We start from the raw sequence: 20,407 nt of genomic DNA on the forward strand, positions 1-20,407 counted from the left end.
TAAGAAGCAGCCAAAAATTGGAGTTTTTCCTCTCGAAATTTCATTGCATCGGAAATAAATCTAGCAACATTGTTAATAACCTTAACATTTTGACAGGATAATACATTCTTAAATTTAAGTAAGCTAGGCCAGTGTGATTTTATAAACGATACAGGCTTTATATTTAAAATGCTTGACACAAATGATGCGTTATGTAGCCGGCTATGTACTCCATATTTATTAACTTCAAAAGTAAACCATAACAATCACAGTAAGTGATTTGAAGTATTTGCAAATATAATAATATCCGGTATATTTGTGATTTGTGTCGACGTATTGTGGATTAAGACACAGACGATACTGAATGTAAGTTTTTTTGTTGATTAAAACTCGAATTAAAAACGGTTCAAAATTAAATTTCAACCAGCAAATATATGTTGCAACTACTGTTTTGCCAATTTTTACACATATAATCATATTCAATTTTATATAACATTTAAAACTTCTTTTTCTTAATCTGAGTCAAACTAGACTCACGACGCTAGTGAACATGAGGCCACGATACGGAACAGTCTCAAATCTGAGTTGAGACTCAGACTAAAATATATATCTTTCTTCCATTTCATTTATCAAAAATATATGTAAATATAATATTTAAATAGTAAAATAATTTAGCAAGGATCCCAATCAATGCCTTTCGATTGTATATTGTCTATTAAGCTTAGGAAGATTTGAGAAATCAGGGCCAGGACTCAGACCTGAGCATGTTCTTAATTACTGCCTCGGGTTTAATTGTTATCAGGAAGACTGCTGCATTTAAAGAAAATACTGACACTATTAAAAACTATTGTGCAGGAATGTCCGAGAATGAAGTGGTTTAAGTGATCTTACCGCAAAAGCCTCTTACATCCATTACTGATGTATTCAGTTCGTAAGTGTCTGAACAGTATGTCCTTATTTTATTAACATATGTGTTGACTTTAAATCTATAAAAAGAACAACCAAACACTACAACAACAACAACTATGGGAATTGATAGCAAAAAAACAAAAACAACAACAACAACAACAACAACAACAACAACTGTTGCTTGATGGGGTCTCGTGTAATATGACATATTTTTGTCTACCCTTTTGTCATAAATTTGACAAAATATTAATAATCATAAACTATGTATTACTAGTATAGTTGTTGTAATGGTTATCAAATTAATGACAATTTGTTTTCTATTCGTGTCGTGTTTAAATCCATTTATGTTTTTACAGTTGTTGAGCTTGATAAATTTATCCTCTTTTGCTGATGTATATTTGTGGGCACAGTTGCTGCTATAAGAATTTTGAGAACTTTAAGACAAAACCATAAGCTAGGAGATTATTATCTCTTCCAAACATAGATATTCCATATTTATGTAAGCACCATTCTTTATAAATTGGTCTTATGTTATTGCCTAAAGGCTATGAAGCAACTCCATTCAAAACGATATGCTACATGATTAATACTTGTTCTAAGCAGAAGCGACATATTTGCAGAATGCAGAATAATATAAAAGGGTTTTGCAAAGAAATTATTGTCTGTTGGGAAATCATTGGCAACAAGATGGAGATATTTTTGTGAATGCACTTTATTCTAAGAGCCTTTCTATTGGATGATCATAATCGGACAGTAAATTGTTTGTTTTCTTTTAGGATTTCTTATAAAATGATTGACAGTCACTTTCCATAAATGCTAATACAAACAAGACTGCTATTTTGCTGTGGATGCATTCTGTGTTTCTAAAGGACCAAGCTTCCTGAATGTCTCTAAATTGTTTAGAAATGGCTGTAACAGGAACATTTAAATTGTTGTATTTTAATACGAAGTTTGATTCTTTAAAATCGCTGTTTATCTTCTTATTGTCAATGTTATGGATTTTAAAAATGAGAATCAAGACCAACACCAAAAGTTGCACGACTATTATATCATGCTCACAGAAACCACACACTTGCAGAGTCAATTAAAAGGGTTTGCATGTCTTACTCTATACAACGTGATCGAGTATCTGAAGCGGCCCGAAGCGTTGCAGACACTTGTCTCATTTATTTGGTTAACGTTTACCAATAACTCCTTACCTGGTTTGGTGTTTGTGATCACCTCTTTCACCTGACCCCGCCTCTGTTTAAGTCTACCGATTTACCTGAGTAAAATAAATAAAGCCCGATTGCTGATTCACAAAAAATCCACTAAATAAGGCATATTTGTAAAACACTGCCATCCAACTGGACAAAATATAATTTCGAACACTACAATTTGAACTGAAACGTGTGTTACTTATTTTGCTCAGTCACTGATGGAACTGATAGGATTTACGTTTCGATTAAAAAGAACGTTTCATGATTTTGAGTTCGGTAATCTAGCATGCTGTTTGTAGCCGATTGGAGAGTATGTTACTATTTACAATAAGTAGGAAAACCCAGAATTTTACATACCCATATTTTTCGTTAAGGATTGACATAGTTTTAAGGCAGTACATTGCATTAAGTATTAATAAATGGCAATTAAATGAAATGAATCGACACAATTATCTTTGGTCCCATTGGAGTATAGCAGAAAGAACAAAAAGTGATGGAGAACAGCAACTTCAACTATGATTGAAGCAAATAGTTTTTACTGTAGTTTTTAAGCAGTTCAGGGGATGCATGGATCCTTGTGTCGTTAAACACGACTACCGAACGTTGTTAAACCCGTTTCTAAAATTAAACAAATTCAATAAATTTCAATTTTATTAAGCACAAATGTGCTATTATATTTGTATATGAGTTTAAACATGTACAAGTGCATGTAATAATAACATTTTCGTTGTCGTTAGAAGGTTGTAAAACATAAACGTAGAATAAGGATACAATTTAAGATTGAGGATGTATTTTAGAAACACAAGTTAAGAAGTCGGAAACTGTCGCTTAACATTGTTTATGAAACTAAAGTACATACAATCTACCATTGTGTCGCTAATGCTATACATGCTGAACAATCTTAAAACAAAAATCAATTAAATATTTCTTAATCAATCTACGGTCACAACAGTGGAATATTTTTTAACAATGTTTTCGTCAACAAATGCACGGCCTACAGCTGTTGGCCATCTATATGCTATGTTACATTTAAATTGTATTCAAATATTCGAAGTGACGCGAAGACATTTAAACGGTTAGAGTATTTGATACCTGGCAACTATATGGTGGTAGCATTGCATAACGTAGAGAGTTGATTAAAAATTAATTTTGAGATGAAAACTTTAATTTGGTAGTATTCATAACACAATTTAAGTATTTTTATGAAAGTTGTTTTGTCAAAATAAAAGAAATTAATATACAGAGGTTTAAGTATTCAAAGGCCTAGTGAGATACTTGAATTAGGAAAAAATATTAGTTTTCAGTAAGAAAACGACTTGAGATATTTTCTGATATCATCTCAGGTATTCAGGTATTTCATTAGCCAAACGTTACACTTCTCTGGGCTTATTCACAATTACGCGCTGATACTGATGAATAATGGTACACAGCTGCTTGCAACTATGTATAAAGGTGAAGATAAGTATTATAGTCCCTTTGTTCTTACGTTCTGCAATTATTTCCTCATCTATGTGATTGGGATTGCCGTTTCTAAAGTATCCGTATAAATCCAACAAAGGTCTGTTATTTTATATCATGCTAAATCGATCTCATTCCCCGTAAGACGTGCATCTTAATTAATAAAAGCAACATGTAAATTTAATTATTTCATGATGGTCTGTCGAGAAATCATTTGCAATAGGTTCGATGCCGTTTGTGAATGTACTTTGTTCTAAAATCCTTTCAAAAAAAAACATAATAATTCCTCGCCCAACATAAAAGGTGTTAAAACATAGAAAAATCGGGCGTATAGTGCCCATGTAAGTACACTTACCGTCGAAAAAAAAAAATATGCATATATACAACGAAAAATAGCTAAAATAGATACAAAGAAGGTTTACTTTGACTAAAAAACACAGTTTAAAGAGATGATTTTCAATTATCTTTTGTTAACAACTAATAGTTCAGATTATACATTCAATAATTTTTTTGTTAATGCCTCTAGAAAGATAGGTTTAAACACTGAGAGAAGCTTACACGTGTGGCCTCCGGGTAGGCGTATTCATATTGCGAGAAAAGTGATAACACTTATTTACCAGGTGAAAATATCCTCCCAAAACACCAAAATATCTTCCAGCACCGCCATTTTATTTCGCTTCACACAATTCCCTCACTTTAAATTCGGAAAACACAAAACACGTTGGACCCCCTGTATGCTAAAACTTCGCTAATAAAGCAACATATTTGTTCCACTATTTGCAAAATGTAGAAACTCACTAGTTAACATTTCAATCTTCCACGTTTTACATTAGTTCAAAGCAATATAACTCATACACTAGTATAAATAAAGTGCAGATCAATATAAATGAATCGACACAATTAAACGTATGAAATAGAAATAGAAGAAACAATGATAGACATATGATTCATCTAAATATTTGTTTTTGTAGTTTTAATAGAAAGATAAGATTATCAAGCCGACTTATTCCGTGAAACAAATGTCAGTTTTAATTTATAAAATTATTATTATTTTTACATTTATCATGTTTCAAAAGGGAATACATCAGTTTTGGGCGGTTTTTGAAAGAACGATTATAGTTTACATCGCCACATGGAAGGAGTCAACGCTGATTATCTGGCTGGATTAATCTGGTGATGTTTGTATACGTGGTGGTGTAATTAAAGCTAACTTATAAGTCAATGCTATTTTTGTGAGTAACACTGTATTCTTGATACGAGCTGATACTGTCCTCAATATGGCCTATATTTTTTAATATGATGGATAATTAATAGGTATGTGGTTGAGCATTTGAAAACTTGTTTTATCCCCACTGAATCGCCCCTGTTTTCGCTGACATATATGCTTGGTTAAGAATGAGACTGAACGCTCGAAAAATCCTAATGCTCTCCCTGCCTTCGCTGACAAATGCGTAAAACCAGCATTTATTAATAATCGATATTCTTGTGGCATTTATGTCGATTTATTTGTCTTGTGTGTCTATAGTTGATAGCTTGTTTGGCTTTGACGTTTGTTCCATATATCATAATACCACACCAAATTGATTCCAAGGTTAGCGTCACTTGGTTTGTAAATTTTGGGTAGTCGAAACCGAAAAACAACAATAACTAGAAACTTGCTTTTACGAAGAAAAAATATAAGTCAATTCAGACCATACACTAAGTGAATTCACCTTAAGTGGAATAATATCATTTTTATGATTTACATTGGCGGGTAGCTTTTCCAAAATTATGCTCAATGTATCTCAAAAAGGCTGAACAAAGGTTATTGAGCTTGTGTTGTTTTTCAACATGTGTTCGTATTTCACTGCCTGGTTGATATGCTTTGTAAGTTGAACCTGGCGCTTAGCATTAAACCAATTTGGAAAATGCAGTTTCTATGATTACACTCCTTTGCTTGCACAAAGTAAAAATTTCATATTCTACACGATCTATATTATAAGTATTAAAACAATGTTATTGTGCAAAACAATGTTATATGCTTTGGGAAAGTTTTACTGCATTTTGTTTAATTAAAAAATAGTCAGCTTGGTTCGAGCATGCAATATTCCATATAATTATAATATACATCGACATATACGGTAAAAAATGTTTTACAAATACGTAATACAATTTAGATTGTGGATAAACAACGTCATTGTACTTCCTACGCCATCGATTTAAAAAATAATTACTCACTTAAATCGTGAGTAAATCAGTCATTCACTTATTTCAAAATACACGACCACACAAACAGTTTAGGAAATGGTATTTGTATGTTGTGAAAAATTCGAGACAAGCAAAGAGGGTAATAGATAAACGTTTTGAAAAATATATACACAATCATATAAACAGTATTATGTTTGGAAATATCTAACAAAGCAAACTAAAACCTATAATGTAAAAACCCATCTGGTATGCATAAACCATACCAAACCCGAATACACTCAACAATTTATGCAAGCAATCTGCTCTTAACTTAACTCATGCAATAAAACAAACAAAATAATGAAATATGGAATCTTCCCTGGCTATCTAAGCCACATGCCACAAATATCCACTGCAATCTATGCAAAATATCACAAAAGGGCCTCTAGGCCTACCTTTCGAAGCCAAATGTCACAGAAGGTCCTCTAGCCCTGGCTATCTAAGCCAAATATCACATTAGGGCCTCTAGCCCTAGCTATCTAAGCCAAATATCACATTAGGGCCTCTAGCCCTGGCTATCTAAGCCACATATCACATAAGGGCCTCTAGCCCAGGCTATCTAAGCCACATATCACATATGGGCCTCTAGCCCTGGCTATCTAAGCCACATATCACATATGGGCCTCTAGCCCTGGCTATCTAAGCCACATATCACATAAGGGCCTCTAGCCCTGGCTATCTAAGCCACATATCACATAAGGGCCTCTAGCCCTGGCTATCTAAGCCACATATCACATAAGGGCCTCTAGCCCTGGCTATCTAAGCCACATATCACATATGGGCCTCTAGCCCTGGCTATCTAAGCCACATATCACACAAGGGCCTCTAGCCCTGGCTATCTAAGCCAAATATCACATAAGGGCCTCTAGCCCAGGCTATCTAAGCCACATATCACATAAGGGCCTCTAGCCCTGGCTATCTAAGCCACATATTACATATGGGCCTCTAGCCCTGGCTATCTAAGCCAAAAATCACATAAGGGTCTCTAGCCCAGGATATCTAAGCCAAATATCATACCAGGGCCTCTATCCCTGGCTATCTAAGCAAAATATCACATAAGGGCCTCTATCCCTGGCTATTTAAGCCAAATATCACATAAGGGCCTCTAGCCCTGGCTATTTAAGCCAAATATCATATCAGGGTCTCTTGCCCTGGCTATCTAAGCCAAATATCACATAAGGGCCTCTAGCCCTGGCTATCTAAGCCAAATACCAGATAAGTTCCTCTAGCCCTTGGTAATTCACCCCTTATATGACAAGGGCCTCTAGCCTTGGCTCTAGGCATTAAAAAAAATAACAAGAAAAAGTTTAATCCTATATCTTCATTAAACTATAATTTAAGACAACTGTGCATTTATATTACAACTATTCATCACAAAGATCATCTGTTCAATATCACCATAGTGCCATTAAACCTGGCTTGTCGTAAACAGTTTATGAAATACCTATACCTCAGATCAAAATTTTCGATTTGTACGAATTGATCTTCGTTATCAAGCTCTTAATGTTTCAATTATAATTCAAAACAAATTATCATTTTAATGTATTGATTGAATACATAATTCATGATCAAATCGTTTAAATATACGTCATAAATATTCCTACACAAACATATAATGCACTGGAAGTATCTGTAACAATACTGTTCACCCAAGTTTCTGTTAACAATGAGAACATTATCAAGGTAAACAACTGCATGCACTTGTATCGTGGTTCATATTAGGGTTGTCTTCACAAATCACAATGCAATTTAACTACCATTATACCGATGGTAGATTATTTTCTGAACCATTATTTTAGACGTATTTCTAACCTGTACGTAAATGATGTCACTATTTTAAAAACAAAACAAATCATGAATATATTCCCGAAATGATTGTTTCCCACTCAGCATTAGAAAAAAGCGATTGAGCTATCGAAATCCACTTTCCTTCACAATATACCAAATGATTCAAAACCCAGGGAATCAGAAATACTCTGATACAAAACATGATTTTCAAAAGCGTCTGAGCTTCAAACATATTTTAATGATTTTCGTCTGAAAAACGCCAACATGTATCATGCTCATTATTCAGAGGTCCTGTTCGAACTTGGCGGTCGCTGCTGCCATGTTTTTTATCTTCCTCAACCATGTTAGAACTCGGGAGCTCTAAGCGCAAACGACTTGCCCACACTGAACTAAACGTCCTTTCGCCTTGGTTCCGCGGCCTCAATCTCACCGCAAGTTTAAAAAAGAAGACCGACTTTTCGTTTTTTCTGACTCCGCCTTCCACACCGTATCTTTTTCAAATGTCCGCTTCAGTTGATCAAATTGGTCCTCAAAACAGCCTTCTTTAAAGGCCGGGCCGCATGATCCCAACTATCCTACCGGACAGCAATTAAGCCCATTTGGCAGAGGAGGCGTGGTTAATCGGGTATATGAGGTATGTTCTGGTCAGCAGTTTTGATTGTAAACATTTACATGGCTTGTGGTGTTATATGATTCTGATAGAGTGGTACAGAAGAATTTGTCCATTATTTTTAATTTGAGAATAGATAAATGAAGTCTTATATACCTTGACCAAATCTTCCACTAATTGTGTTATACTAAGCCATTTGATAGTATATATCACCCAAGATAATGGATGTTTCAAACCATATGGCAGTTACACACTCATACTATGATAGTAAACATGTAGTAAACAGGAATTGGTAGTGTAATTCAGTTGCCTGTTAGAGGGTCATGAACTTTCAAAATCTGTCAATCAACATTGTTGGGAAATTTGAATTTGTTTGACAGTTATGAAATAAAATATTTGAAAGTAGTATTTATAACTGTTTGTGAGACATGAAATTCACAACGTATGTATATAATACATTGAATAAACCATCTTGCAAATTTTAGCAATATTTGTTTGTTAATTATTTGAACATTTGAAACTGGCAGTCTGTACTAGCAGACAACTCTGTGAGGTCAAGTGAAGTTGCCAATTCTCTGACTGTCTGCCGTTTATACAATTATCCCGGCCTTTAACTAACGAACATTTCATAATGTTTATTTTAACTTTCTGTCGTAGTTATTTCTTGCTTTCTTCAACAAACATAAAACCTAAAGTGACACACTTGGACCGCTTCTAAAGTATTAACTACAAAAGCACGAAGAAATTTATTAGTCCTCATAAAAACCCTTAGTACAATAGAACTAATTACAGGCCTGTGTTGATCATGACTAGTTAAATTTTACTAAACTAACGTAAGAATACTAAATCAATTCCGCGTTCACAGCAGAAGAATGAAAGGTTTTAAAACAGTGTTCTCACGAACAATCGGAATGCCTATTGCGTTTCATGTATTTTTTCTTACACATGTAGCATGTAAGATCGTCTGGTGTCCCATACTTAGCCCAGTCCCGATTGTAACCATTTTAAATTTGACTGGAAAAGGAAACAATAAATATCTATATTAAACCGCTAGGCCAAAAAAGTAGACTGGACACTTTCATATAGGTTCATTATATTCTCTTAAACTGTCAACATCTTGACTAGGGCTGGTATTTAATATTGGTCTTAATTTGATCTAAGAACTATGTAGCTTATCGGATTACTGGTTGGTAATAAATGACATATAGAGTGAATTAAGTCAATGATGTATAACGATAAGATTGACTTAAGTTAAATATTGAATACCACCCTACGGCAAGAGTGCATAAATATCTGGATTTGATTTGAAATCTTTCAAAGTGGTCTTCTATCAAATATCATTGGCGTTGTGACATTAAATTAACTGCTGGAAACGTTTGTTTACAACTTTGTTTTGGTGTTTCCGATACAAACCATTATAGCTGATGTTTTATCGAACGTTTATATAGTATGGCATATTCACTCTGATTTCAGGCATGGCATTTAATAAAGTACATATAATGAGTTTCCTTTCTGGACATTCAATTTTAAAGATGAACTGCGAAATGTACAAAAAATTGAGCGTAAATTGACTGTCATTTGCTGTTAGGTAAAACATACTTCCTGAAACTAAGAGCTAAATGGGAACATTTACATGGGAAATTGGATGCAACACGAAGCACATCGTAGGCGAATCCTGCAAATGACGATCAAATAACATGCTTTCTCCGATTATCATCTGGCGTGATTTATCATCGCATAACCATAAATACCTTGACCTTTTGTTGGAAACGTTTTTGTATTGCATGTTTCAGGTTGTTATAAACAAGGTTGGATATAAACAGATGATATTGCTAACAGAAACTCATAAATAACAGGATGGCACCATATAATTTCAGTTTAAAAAAAATGTACTTCGTAATACGAACGCATATCTAATTATGTCACTGGCGAAACGTAATTTAAAGACGTTATCGAGTAATGTGATACTTAATGGTTTGGTTTATACTTATTGAGTTTGCTCGATTGCCAAGACAGCTGATAGCTGATATGAATTTCTCGCGAGTCAGTTTCCTGGGAAGAAACCAGGACTATGTCCTCTATGAAAGGCCATGAGAAAGAACCCCTGGTGGGGCTTGAACCCACATTATCTTGATTGAGAGGCGGATACCTATACCAATAGACCACTCCCATTCCTGAAATGTTACTTAATATTTTAATGCAAGGCGGAACTATTAAGTTTCATTCGGTATACTTGCAGGAGGACAATCTTAAAATTAAAAGCGCCCTTCATAGCTTTGTAGACTTGTCGACCTGAGATCATGCAACATGAACCTATTATAACATGCCAGGTGTAACATAAAAGCATAGATAAAGAGAACATTGGTAAAACTTGTGTTCTATTTGTCATATAGTGTGTTTAGTAACTGGAGAATTGTTTTGCAATACATTAAAGGTAAAATGGCTTTTTTCTACATTTAAACCAGGTCTCATACGATTGCTTTGCTTTGATAAGAGACATAAATAATCGGACTTTATCGGACTAGCCCTCGTTGAAGCTAGCGGATAGTGTCTATCCGTTACAATGCCATCATAAGACCCGGATGGGTTGTTACGTACTTAACGGAAAACCCTACTTATAAATTAATTTCTTTAGTTGGTTTATGAAAGATGTTTAATGACAGTTGGATTCTCAGGGAATGACGTTTATTGTTGTGTTTATTGTGATATGTATTGGCGGTCGAGTGTATCAGTTAACATTCTGTCTTAAAAAGTAATGAATTCATGTGAATAATTGCAATGAATCGTTAGCACAAAGTTGCCATTTGTTCAATTTAAACAAACAACCCCACTAAGAACAACAACACTATGATATGTATAAATGAAATGGTTACTGGGCTGAATACTATTAAAGGAAGTAAAATTATTTATTACAATATTACAAAACGATTCAGAAAACAAGAATTGCGTGATAATATAATAACATATTATCAATATATGATCCATAATTCTTAAAAAAGTGTAAAAGCATTTTAAAAAATTGATAAATGGTAGTGTTAGCTTCTATGACTATTGTAGCCGTTTTAATAATCATAAAATAAGACTGCTTATATTCAATGGCCCTCGTGCTTTACCGCCTGAGCTAGCATGCCTGGTTAAGTCACATACTTCTGACCAATGCGGGTCAGTGACGGGACTTTATCACTGTTTTTATGTAACTTAGGGTCTGTATAAAACCAAACAATTACGCTGCTGCCAACACATCTTACCAACGCTCAGATGTCCTTGTCCAGTAGTCCGGATTACTCTTGTACCATGTGCCCTTAGGTTCAGAGCAAAACAAACAACCTCGGTGCTGCCTAAGCATTTAAACAATGCTCAGATATCCTTGTTAAACACTTCCTTCTCAAACACTTTGGAGGTGCAACTGGCAAATATATATTATTTCATTTGACCATAAGAGGCATCTTGATTATATTTTAAAATAGAATTTCGCATCAACGTCAATAATGCTATTATTATTATTATTATTATTATTATTAATATTATTATTATTATTGGTTAAAATTAACATATGTAGCCAAACCGAGTCTGCTGTCTTCATACCTCGGATGTTTTCAAGGCTTCGTCGAAACGTTGTGTCAGATTATATTAGCGTGTTCTTCGTTAGTTTTTACGAACGAAAACAGAAGAGTTGTTCTCAAGTCCTTAGTTTTGTCGGCTTGCAAAACATTCACATTGACCGTAGCTCAAAAACCGTTCAAGGTATACAAAAATGACTTTGAATTTATGTTACAAGTGATAAACATATATGAAGGCAGGCAGGCCAATATTTCTTCTATCAAAAACAAATCGAGTTGTTCCTTTTTGATCGACATAGACAAATGGAAATAAACGCGTTTTTCTTGATTTAGCTCATTACTGGCTCGTAAGCCAACATTTTTTTTTACCAATGATCATAATGATGTTCTTCATCGGGACAGCATAAGATTTTTTTAAATAATAGCTTTAAGTATCCACCAACTAGTTTTGAGTCCCCGTTTAAAGCATAATTCGCTGATCGTTTTAAACCGGTAACCGTATTCGCATCTTTTTGTTATCTAATTGTGCTGTTTTAAAGTCGTATAAACAGGGTCTTAAATAGTTAAATATTTGGCTACTGGACTTGACCCAAAAGTTTCCATTGTATTACTATATGTTTTTAGTGTTAATTACCGTAAAACGTCAGGCTAAATGAGACACATTCTCGATTGCTATCGACCAGTATTAATTAAAATGGATACACATCTCAGAAAAACATCATTCACTTACAAGCTGTAATGAAATTATACGCTGGCATTTAAGACTGAAAAGGCCGGCGCATATTTAACACAAGCACTTAGTATGCTCTGAACGATTTAGAAAAATAAAGGCTGTTAGACGTGTCGGCCGTTTAATGACTGTAGAAGTTTTAATTTCACGTCACGTTTAAAATACCCGCGAGAAAAGAATGCTTTCAAAAATTAATATTATAAATGAATATATTCCCGATAGTAAAATAAGGAAAAGGCAACATAATAAGTTTATGTTTTATGTTTTTCATGATTTGAAAATTGTCTTTCAATAATAAAATGCCCAATTTGATGAATTGGTGTCACGAAAATTGATAGAGTTTTTATGGGAAATGAAGTCGTAAATCGTGTCAATCAAAACTAACGAAAAGTAATTTGTTTTATTTCTTTAACATCAATCTAGTAAACTAGTTCTATATTAGCACACGGAACCATCTTCGGGCAAACAAGACAATTATAGGAATGGTATAATATTAAATAATACGCACCCTGACCCAAGGTTTGGTCAATTTTCTCTGTTACAAGAATGGTTGCTAAATGTGCTATTATCACCTATTGACTGTGGCATTATGCATCGAACTTTAATGGACAATCTTGAATTCAAGTTTCCAATGGTGGTTCAAATGGAATAAGACCAAAACACCCTTTTCGTAATATCGTTTGGCTCTATACTAACACATAGGTAAATATTAAAGAAAAACTACAATGTATATAAAAGTAAAATTATATCTTAAGCTGCCATTTCAGAACCATTTTGGTGTAAGTGTATAATATCATTTTGACCATGTGCCTACAAATGTTTGAATAATGCAGTAAATAGGTCAATCGGCCTCCTAAAAGTGGCAGTACATTGTAACACAGTCTCACTTATCATGAAATATCCTAAGAACAATATGTTTAAATATAATCTTAGTCAAATTGCTTGCTTAACCTTAATAAAACAAAATATATTGACTCATGATGATCTTTAAAATTGATAGAATAATTTCATTATATTTTAAAAGATGCAAATAACAAATACAATTCATACCTTAACACAAAAAGAGAGCTCGCTTGGGCAACAGATTATTTGAGAATTGGGGTCCCATTATTAAATAGCCAAACGTAACACTTTTCAGAGGCTACTCAAAATAACTAAGTGATACTGATGAATAATGATAAACAGCTGCTTGAAGCTATGCACAACAAGTAAAAACTATTATTTTAACTTTCTGTTGTTTTTTTCTTTCTGTTAGTACTGCCCCGTTTATGTCTAAGCGATTTGTTTTTTAAGTATCTATTAGAGTCAAACATATAATTTTCCTTAAATATCTATATCAATAAAAGCAACAGGATGTTGTCCATACTATTTTCGCCTATAACACGAACAACTAGCGTTATGGTTATGAACATCCTACGATTTTATTTTTATATCTATATGTTCTTATTTAGATATAGGATTTCGTATTTTAAACGATACATACTTTATATTTAGAATGATTGAGACAAATGATCCGTATGCGGATATGCATTCCATATTAACTTATTGCAGAGGTAAACCATAACAATCCGTGAGTCAGTTTGAAGTATTTGTAAATATAATAATATCCGGTATATTTGTGATATGTGTCGACGTTTTGTGTATTTAGAAGATAATGAGATGTTTTTGTTGATTGAACTTTAAATAAAAAGGGTTGAAATTTAAATTTCAACCATCTTACAAAACGCAAAACTATTGTCTCTGACGTTGTAAAACAGATTTTTTTCTCCCACCTCAGATAAGTAGATCCATTAATTTAACCATGCTAGAAATTCTTATCTTGCCCACAGGCGAAGATTTAATGCCCGTATGGAACTTCTTGTAGTGGTCACCACATTGTAATTACCTCCCTTGTTGAAGACTGTCGTCTGTAGCGCGTCATGGAAACCTTGTCTTGTGGCAATATTTAGAACGCTAGTTTATTATTTCTCGCTTCAAATGTCACCAGAACACAGTTTTGAAGCACCTTTCAAGAAATAATGTTTCACTCTTCTTAGAACTATTTAAAGACCGATCAGACCATTAACACACTCTGAATCACTGCGCGAATATCCATGACAACCACGAAGTATTGCATATCCGTACGCAATTATTTTCACTAAGTACAAAAGAGTTTCAGCAAAAAAACACATTTTAACTAAATTTTGTTAAACTGAGGTGGGAGAAAAAGCATCTACCATAGCCGCTCGTGTAAGATAGGTTCATCCCGACCCTCGTTTCCGCAAAACACCCTACGCTCGGGTCGGAATGAACCTATCTTACACTCTCGGCCATGGAGGATACTTATAATCTAGAACAATGTTGCCTTTTTAATTACCGCCAAGGAACACTTTCAAAAAGACACTGATATTTGAATGGGATTTCACAGCGAAGGCAACGAAGTTTTTTTTTAAATTTAAATGGTTGAAATCTAGTTATGATATATATTATTACCTTAATGAACAAAAGACAAAACTATCTATCAGAAACACATTTGATTTTGTGTGTGACTCTAAACCTGATTTCATTAACAAACTACAACCTTTTCAGAAACAGTTTTAAATTATATTAAACATTGGTGTTCTAAGTTAACATTTTGATGATGTTTTATCATTTTAACGAGTATTGTGTTCCCATTTTACAGGGATATGTACTTTTAATTCTATACAACGTGATTGAGTACCTTAAATACCTATGTTGTTTTGTGCTTTTGGTGAATTGATCTCATAAATGTATTTATATCAGGTATGATTCAACAGCTTTATAATTTAAAACTGCAGAAATACACACTGTTGTCAGATAAAATCAGTAGATATACAATCATCATTGAACATAAAAGTTATGTTGTTAGCATGCATTTACCAAAAGAGCAATCAGCCTGGAACGTCGCAGACACTTTGTCCAATTATTTGGTTAACGTATACCAATAACTCTTAACCCGATTTGGTGTTTGTAATTATTTCTTTCCACTGTCTCCGCATCTGTTGAAATCTATCGATTTACAGTGACACAATTTATACCTAAACCCAAAAAGAGAACCCGCTTGGACTAAACATTGTTTAAGAAATTGGGTCCTCATTATTAAATAGCCAAACGTTACATTTCTTTAAGAGTTTTCAAAATAACGAACTGATACTGATGAATAATGGTATACAGCTGCTTGCATCTATGCACAACAAGTAAAAACGATTACTTTAAATTCCTGTTTTTTTCTTTGTGTAAGTACTTCCCCGTTTATGCCTAAGTGATTTGTTGTTTTTTAAGTATATATTTAAGTCAAACATATGCTTTTCCTTTTAGGTATGCGTCTTTACTAATATAATAACAGGATGTTGCCATTGAACTTCAATACGAACATCCCCAAGTGTCAACTTCACAAGAAGTGTTATGGTTATGAACATCCTACGATTTTATAATAGTTAAAGGCTTATGTGTTTTAAACGACACAGGCTTTAAATACATTTAGAATACTTGACACAAATGGTGCGTTATGCGGCCGGCTATGCACACCAAGTTTATTAAAAGTAAACCACAACAATCACAGTGATTGAGTCAGTTTGAAGTATTTGCAAATCTTAAAATATCCGCTATATTTGTGGTTTGTGTCGACCTATTGCGGATTAAAACAGAAAATAATGAACGTGAGTAGTTTAAACTCTAAGTTTAAAGGGTTTCATATAAATTTCAACCAGGATAAATATGTTGAAACTACCGTTTTTAGCATTTTTACACATATAATTATATTCAATTTTATAAAACATTAAAATTCTGTTTTCTAAGTCTGTTTCACGACGCTAGTAAATATGGGGCCATGATTAGGAACATTCTTAAATCTGAGTTCAGATTCAGAGTATGGAGAATATTTTTATGAGGAAAAAAACCCATCTTTATACTATTTCATTTATCAAAATAATACGTAAATATCACTTTAACATTCAAAAAGTATTACAACTAAGCAAGGTTTCCAATCAATGCTTTTCGATGGAAAATTGCAATGAAAGGAAGATTTACAATCGTGAGTCTTGAGTCTGAACTCAGACTTTAGTCTGTTCGTAATTACCTCCTCAAGTTTTATCATTTTTTATCATCAGGAAGACTGCTGTATTAAAAAAAATCAAACATACTGACACTATTAAAAACTATTGTGCAGGAATGTCCGAGAATGAAGTGGTTTAAGTGATTTTACCGCAAAAAGCCTCTCACATCCATACAGATGTGTTCATTTTGTTAGTGTCTGCACAGTATGTCCTTATTTTCTTAACAGACGTGTTGAGACTATATCTATAAAAAGAACAAAAAAACAACAACAACAGTTATCGGAATTGACAGTAAAAACGAAACAACAACAACAACAACCGTTGCTTGATGAGGTCTCATGTAATATGACGTAATTTTGTATACCCTTTTGTCATATATTTGGTACTATATTCATACTCATAAACTATGACTGTATACCTAGTATAGTTGTTGTAATTGTTGTCCAATTAATGACATTTCTTTCTATTCGTGTCGTAGTAAAATCCATATAATCTTTTCCAGTTGTTGAGCTTGATAAATTAATCATCTTTAGCCGATGTATATTTGTTGTTCTGGTTGTTGCTATAAGACTTTAAGAACCTTCACCCAAATCCATTAGCATCGAGATTAATATATATTTTCCAAACATAGATATTCCATTTTTATGTTATCACCATTCTTTATAAATTGGTCTTATGTTATTGTCTAAAGGCTATCAAGCAACTCCATTCTAAACCATATGCTACATGATTCATACTTATTCTGAGCAGAAGCGACATATTTGCAGAATGCAGAATAAAATAAAAGGGTTTTGCAAAGAAATAATTGTCTGTTGGGAAATCATTGGCAACAAGATGGAGGCATTCGTATGAATGCACTTTATTCGAAGAGCCTTTCTATTGGATGATCATAATCGGACAGTAAATTGTTTGTTTTATTTTAGGATTTCTTATAAAATGATTGACAGTCACTTTCCTTAAATGCTAATACAAACAAGACTGCTATTTTGCTGTGGATGCATTCTGTGTTTCAAAGGACCAATTTTCCTGAATGTCTCTAAATGAATTAGAAATGGCTGTAACAGGAACATTTCAAATGATGTATTTTAATACGAAATTTGATTCTTTAAAGTCTCTGTTTATCTTCTTTTGTCAGTGTTATGGATTTTGAATATGAATATCAAGAATTTCATGGCAACACCAAAAGTCGCACGACTTTTATATCTTGCTCAAAGAAAGTACACACTTGCAGAGTCAATTAAAAGGGTAAACATGTCTTACTCTATTCAACCTGATCGAGTACCTCTAATATGTATGGTGTAAAGTCCTTTTGGAGAATCGATCTCCAAAATGTATTTATACCAAGCATTTCATTTAGTTACAACTGCTGAACTACACAATCTTGCCAGAATAATATCTATAGACATACCTGTAATAATTGAATCTAGAAGTAGAATTGATAGTATGCATTTAAATCAACCTGAAGCGTTGCAGACAGACACTTGTCTCATTTATTTGGTTAACGTATATCAATAACTCCTAACCCGTTTTGGTGTTTGCGATTGTTTCTATCCACTGACCCCGCCTCTGTTCAAGTCTTCCAATTTACCTGTGAAAAATAAATAAGGCCTAATTGCTGATTTGCTAAAATAAATTATGCATATTTGTAAAACAACGCCATCCAACTGGACAACATATAATTTCGATCACTACAGTTTGAATGGAAACGTGTGTTACTTATTTTGCTCAGTCACTGATGGAACTGATAGGATTTACGTTTCGATTTTAAATAGTGTTAATGTTTTTTTTCTGTGTTCGTGTCGTAGATTATGGTTATCTAGCAACCTAATGTTGCCAATAGGAGAGTATGTTACTATTTACAATAAGTAGGAGAACCCAGTATTTTACATACCCATATTTCTTGTTAAGCATTGACAAAGTTTTAAGGCAATACATTGCATTAAATATGAATAAATGACAATTAAATGATATGAATCGACACAATTATCTTTGGTCCCATAGGAGTATAGCAGAAAGAACAAACAGTGATGGAGAACAGCAATTACAACTATGATAGATGCAAATAGTTTTTACTGTAGTTTTTAATCGAATCCAGTGTATATATAGATCCTTGAGTCGTTAAACACGACTACAGAACGTTGTTAAACCCGTTTCTTAAATTAAACAAGTTCAATAAATTTCAATTTTATTGAGCACAAATATGCTATTATATTTGTATATGAGTTTAAACATGTACACGTGCATGTAATAATAACATTTGCATTGTCGTTAGAAGGTTTTGAAACATAAACATAGAATAAGGATACAATTTTAGATTGATGATGAAACACATGTTAAGAAGTCGGAAACTGTTGCTTAAAATTGTTTAAGAAACTAAAGTACATACAATATACCATTGTGTCGCTAATGCTATACATGCTGAACAATCTTAAAACAAAACTCAATTAAATATTTCTTAATAAATTATACGGTCACAACAGTTGAATATTTTTTAAACAATGTTCTTTGCAACAAATGCACGGCCTACAGCTGTTGGCCATCTATATGCTACATATATAGGGTACATTTAAATTGTATTCATATATGCCAAGTGATGCAGAGGCACCTGAACGGTTAGAGTATTTGATACCTAGTAGCATTGCATAACGTAGAGAGTTAAATTAAATTTGGGATGAAAACTTTAATTGGGAGGTATTCATAACACAATTTAAGTATTTCCAAAACTTCACTCTATTTTTGGAAAGTTATTTTGTCAAAATAAAATAATTTAATATACAGATGTTTTTCATGTAAATGAAAATAAAGCTGTTCAGAATGTATAAAGGCCAAGTGAGATACTTGAATTAGGAAAAATATTAGTTTTCAATTAGAAAACGACTTGAGATATTTTCTGATACCATCTCAGGTTTTTCGAAAGCCAAACGTTACACTTCTCTAGGCTTATTCAAAATTACGAACTGATACTGATGAATAATGGTACACAGCTGCTTGCAACTATGCAAAAAGGTGAAAATAATTATTTAAGTCTCTTTGTTCTTACGTTCTGCAATTATTTCCTCATCTATGTGTTTGGGATTGTCTTTTCTAAAGTATCTGTATAAATCAAACATATGTCTGTGGTATTATTTCATGGTAAATCGATATCCTTTTCCTTAAGATATGCATCTTTATTAATAAAAGCAACATGATGTTGGCCAAAGTAAATCTAATTATAACACAGCCAGGAATGTCTGCATCGCAAGCAATGTCATGCATATGAACATCATACGAATTAATACTAAATAAAAGCTTACGTCTATTAAGCGATACCGCCTTTATAAATTATTTATAATGCTTGACACGAATGGTGCGGTATGCGGTTAGGTATTTCATATTAAGTTAAAATGAAAGTAAACCATAAAAACCGCAGTGAGTCAGTTTTAAGTATTTTCAAGCTTTTATATCAAGTATATTCGTTGTTAGTGTCAATGTATTGCGGATTAGGATAGACGAAGATACTGAATGTAAGTTGTTTTTTTATTGTTCAAAATCGAAAGTAACAAGAGATAAAATGCTTTAAACAACTAAACCATAAATTCGATCTACGTTTTTAAAACTGCTGTTATGACGACATTTTAAAAAGGGTAAAAATGTGAAATGAACAACATAAAATGGTGCAATTCAAGAACATTGCCCATTAGGTTTTCACTTCATAAAAATTGCCATATTATTATAATTATGAAGAAAGTTAGCATTTGAGGACGAAAATATTTTATTTGTTCTTATTTTTGAAGTTGCAAATGTATGTCACTGTTGTTGTTGCTATAATGCTTATGAGATTTCTATGATTAAAAGCGAAGGTATATGATTCATATATTTTCCAATATAGGTTTTCAATATTGTTGTCTTTTGTG

The 20,407-nt window shown here is 33.1% G+C and overlaps 1 protein-coding gene across 13 annotated transcripts in view; it reads left to right on the forward strand.

Moving 5' to 3' along the window:
- Positions 1-251: 251 nt before the first annotated feature.
- Positions 252-20,407, forward strand: part of LOC128208003 (G-protein coupled receptor moody-like) — a 213,801-nt gene continuing 193,645 nt past the window's right edge. For 9 of the 13 annotated variants that reach the window (XM_052911257.1, XM_052911255.1, XM_052911256.1 and 6 more), the window contains exon 1: positions 15,907-16,118. The gene's annotated coding sequence lies outside the window, so the exon portion shown is untranslated. Of the gene's footprint in view, positions 346-15,906; positions 16,119-19,886; positions 20,018-20,407 lie in introns of those variants that run through there. The other 4 variants (XM_052911260.1, XM_052911261.1, XM_052911258.1 and 1 more) reach the window with 2 other exon arrangements.

Source organism: Mya arenaria, chromosome 11 (assembly GCF_026914265.1).
Source record: "Mya arenaria isolate MELC-2E11 chromosome 11, ASM2691426v1".
Taxonomy (NCBI): Eukaryota; Metazoa; Mollusca; class Bivalvia; order Myida; family Myidae; genus Mya; species Mya arenaria.